This window comes from Tupaia chinensis, unplaced genomic scaffold (genome assembly GCF_000334495.1).
Source record: "Tupaia chinensis unplaced genomic scaffold, TupChi_1.0 Scaffold000028_1, whole genome shotgun sequence".
NCBI lineage: Eukaryota > Metazoa > Chordata > Mammalia > Scandentia > Tupaiidae > Tupaia > Tupaia belangeri.
In genome coordinates this window covers 974,337-979,130 of record NW_006159458.1, presented here as the reverse complement: position 1 = coordinate 979,130, position 4,794 = coordinate 974,337, and positions in this window count along the sequence as shown.

Sequence of the window (4,794 nt, the reverse complement as noted above, 5' to 3'; positions counted from 1 at the left end):
AAAAAAAAAAAAAAAGTTGCAGGAGGAAAAAAAAATGCACATTGATGAGTGCAGCGAGCTGTATGGGCACAGCTGGGTATTACCTTATAGTATGTTCATTCTACTCACTGGGGTTTATGCCTAGGGTCAGACTAGGATACATGTGTAGGTTTGTGTCAGCTGTGCTAGCTAATGGATTTATTTAGACTAATTAAGTTCATTGGCAGAACAATTGAATGGGGGGGGAGGAAGGTATGGAGGGCAACCATGGATGCCAGGGAAAAAGGGGGGGAAGGTGGGACATAGCAGAGGGTGGGGGATGGGTAATCAGGGATGGCAAGACAAAGGGCAAGGGATGCAGGACGTAAGAATTGGAAAGTTATTTGCTGAGGACATATATGTGGATGTACTTGATTGAGACAATGCACAGTGTATTTTGGATGGAAAATTCATTTGTGTGTTGTGATGGTGTAAAGTGAATTAATAAATTTTAAAAAAAAGTTTATCTTCAAAAACAAACGATTAAAAGGAATAATTTCCGTCAAAAAAAAAAAAAGGGAAATAAGAAATTACCCCCCCAGGGGTCATGGCCATGCCACAATCCCTTCTCCTTCATTCTCCTCCTAGGATCTTGGACATGCACACACATGTGCCCAGTATGATTTTCAAACCACCAGGTCCAGGAATCGAACTGCAGTTGGCCATGTGGGAGTTCAGTGATATAACTGGTATGCCATCTGCTGGTCACAATAAATTATATTTTTAATTAAGCTTTGTATTTGTTGTTTTGCCGCAGAGTATCCACACTTGTCAGAAAGAGACAGTGAGAAAAAAAAAAAAAAAAACACTGAAAAATCACCCCTTCCTCTCCCCCACCTGGGGAGGATGACCACACCACAGTCTCTTTCATTCTCTTCTTGGGATTTTGAGCATACACGCAACACGCCCCACGTGATTTTAAATCCACCAGGTCAGGGACTCAAACTGTTTGACCATGTGAGAGTCCAGTGCTGTAACTGTTACACCACCTGCTGGGCCCTTGCTAGTAGATTTTCTTTTCTAAATTTTTATTATTCAATTTGACCTGAGAGAGACAGAGAAAGCAAGCCACCACGTCTGGAACTCAAACCACAGTTGGCCATGCGGGAGTCCAGCACTGTAACTACTAAGCCACCTGAAGGCATTCTGCTAATAGCTTTTTAAAACAAACCTTTTTCCCCCTCACATCATCTTTATGACACCTTTGTAGGTCCGAGAACTGGCTTTCTTAGACCATAAAGAAAACGTCAAAGTGGGATTCTAGATTTCTTGAGCACAGAATTTCATTAAGCTTTCCTCTAGATTCAGCGGCATTTCTAGTCTATTTAGTTCAGATGATGAATTTAGAATAGTGACATTCTGCAAGTTTTCTCAGGGACAAAACAATAAGTACTTTTTTTTAATTAGATAGTTCCGTCGCAGCCCTGTCATTTCCTGATTCTAGACTGTTCTGTGTTACAGGAAAATAGTAAAAGTACTGATGTCACATCAATGTGCCCGCCCGTCAAGCAATCTGCTTCTCTGGTCAGGGGTAAAACAGTCATTTGGCTCATAAAGGGACCTAAAAGGAAATTAGATTCCATTCTTATTACTTGGTCTTTGATTATTTTAAAGAATCAGTCATTATTGCAATACTACTTTCTAAGACACCTTTTGTCCATTCAGAGCAGCTTAAACCATAAATTATTACAGAAATACCTTTCTGAGACTTGTACAGATGAAGTCACTCATGCACATTAAAATGGGCCACATTCTTAAGAGATATCAGGACCCAGCTAACAATAAGTCAAAGGAAGAGAGATATTTTAACATATTTCAAATGACTGCTGTCAACGATTCTTTGCTCGACCAAACTTTAGTCAGGCTTCTGAAACTTCTCCCAGGACTATCTGTGCACCTCCATGTGAAATCCAGTTTTAGTGAAGAACCTTGCAAAGTTGATTTGGTGAGAACGCTGCCCTCTTAGTATCTGATCGTTCTCAGTATCTGGCTAGGTTCCTCATTCTCTGCCATCCCCCAAGTCTGTCACTTTGGCCTGTACTCAGCAAGAACCCTGTTAGGTAGGCTTAGCCAGAATTCCCTTCTTACTCCTGGTGTTTTCTATTAGTAATTTTCCATCCATGGCCCCTCTACCCTCCTCCTTGGCTAAAAATTCCTTCTTACCCCGTCTGTGTTAGGAGATAAGTCTAATCTTTCTCCCCCACTGCAAGAGCCCATTGCAGTAGCCCTTACACCTACTGTGATGGCGTTGAATAAGATCTTCCGTACTCTGCTTTCACGTGTATCATGGACTTTTTTTCCTTTAATGTTGCCCACTATACTTTTATCTTAACAGGAATATCCTGTGTAAATGATTAAACATAATGTTAAAAAGGCAGAAATTCAGCAAGTGTTTATAATGAAATTTACATGAAAGAATAGTTTTTTGTTGTCTAGTTACTTTAATAGTGCCTGCTCTCAAAGAAAACAGAAAAAAGTAGAATGAAGAAAAAGGAAATCCAATTTACCCAACCACTTCATGGGCCTATGGCAACGTGTGCTCTAAGACTCTCGCCCAGGACCTAGCGGGCCATGTTGGGGCAGTCTGGGTGTCACAGGTGTAAGGCGGTAACTGGATCCAGACTGTGGGCAGCAATGGCAGCAGTAGCAGGTGAAGCTCCAGGAAAGGAAAGGGGGGTCCCTTCCCAAATAAGCCCACTTTGTCTTCCATACCCACACCTATTTCTGTGGTATTTGCACAGAACTAAAGAGCATTAAAAAATTGGGAAAATCTTGCATTTTCTGGCACTCAGGCAATAAACTTTGTCCGTATATCACTACAAGATAAAAAACATACAGACATGCATTGCAATGCAGTATGTTGTAGGGACAGAAAAGTACAATTTTTTTCCTACCCTTTGGCTCTTTGCCTGATCTTTGTAACAAAAGGTAGATTAACAAATGTATATTTATATATGTATATATATATATATATATACATACACACACAAAAGTTCATTTAGCAGAAGTTTTACACAACAAAGGACACAGGAGCATCATAACAAAATGAAGACCTAAAGAAACAGACAGGGTTCATTTTATACTAGGTTTGATAAAGAGTAAAGAATTGTGAGAAAATGTGACAGGAAAAAGGGGTTTGGGCAAAGAGCAACACACTGGGGGAAACTGAGCAAGGCCTGTTTATTCCGGTTTCTCTTGGTGTCTTGATCTTTGGAGTAAGGATGCTCCTTTCCTCTGGATACAGGAGGAGTGAGGGTCTCATGACCTACTTCAGAGGAAGGTCAGAAAGTCCTTCCTGAACCTGCCATTTCTTGAATTCCATCAGCTTATAATATTTCATATTCCAAGGTGCCATATTTTGGGATAGTCTGTCCTGCATCCCAACACTATCAAAGACTAGAATTCCTCAGGGAGTCTAGAATCTCTGGTTCTAAAAACCTGCTGAAACATTGCAAAGCAAGCATCCACAGTCTTGGAAAATAAGTTTAACATGATTGTAGACAGCCTAAAAGAGCACTATTTTCATATAAATGGAATCTTAATCACATCCATTTTTATTTTACGTCTTGATTAAATCAGAAAGTTACTTTTAGTTTCTTGAACAGCATTTACAATTTACAGGAAATGTCAGAGGAAGCATAAAAATGCCATTGTATAAATTTACATTTAAAATTAAGCTCAGGTTTACACTCTATGGATTTGTAGAAAGAGTTAATTTTTGTAGAAAAATTATTTCATTAGAATCATGACCTCTCGATGTACTATTTCAAAATAATCTATCAGATAGGTATTCCAATGTTGTTATAGCCTATAAAATACTCTTAATAGGTCTAGCAAAAGTTTGATCAGCAGAAATATGCTTCTCAAATAAAAAAATATGAAAAAAAAAATACAAAGCCCTGGTTCCTAGACTTCACTGATTTCAATGGTATAAATATTCCCACCAGAGTCAATTCCACGCTACTAACATGATGTCACTGAACAGAGAGATGAGAAGAGATACATAATAACACATCATTTTATAGTAATTTTGCCATGCAAATACAGTAGATATAAATAAGATCAAGAACATATTGATAGAAAAATAATAAGAAAATGATGAGCTTTGAGCATGTATCTTGGTTTTTCATCTAATTTACATCACTGTGAGTTTATATAACTTAATTTTTTTATAATGGCTGTGTTTAACAATTCTCTTACACATTTAAGATTTTAACAAGTTTTTGTGAACTAGCGTAGGTAGACCGCAGCACACTATCAGATGAATCAGGATGGGCTGTTATCAGTATTATGATTTTGAATTCTAATGATAACTACGGGAGTGGGAGCATTATACTTGTGCAGTGAAAATGAGACACCTGGCCTTTGCCACTTCCTCAGCTACTAGGAAGTGGTTCTCTGGGCTTGTAGAATGTCCTGCCTCGTAGAAAGGTCTGTGTCTGTCTCACTGGACAGTCTAACACTATGATTTATGATGGAGGTTCTGATCACACGGAATCAGTTCTGACCCTGGGGAAACTAGAGACTGAGCATATGAAAGAAACCAAAATAAGCCCCTCCCAAATATGTCACTCTGGCATCAGAATTATTTTGAGCTGAAAACAATTGCTCTGTCCTCTCACTTTCTAAAAGTAGGACATACGTTTTTATGTATAAAGTGTTTCTTTCTCCCATGCTAGGAAAAAAAGACCGCCAAGACAATTCATAGCATTTGACGTAACTGCATAACGAACCTTATGAACAACCATAATTTACCATGCTTGTTCCCGATTCACT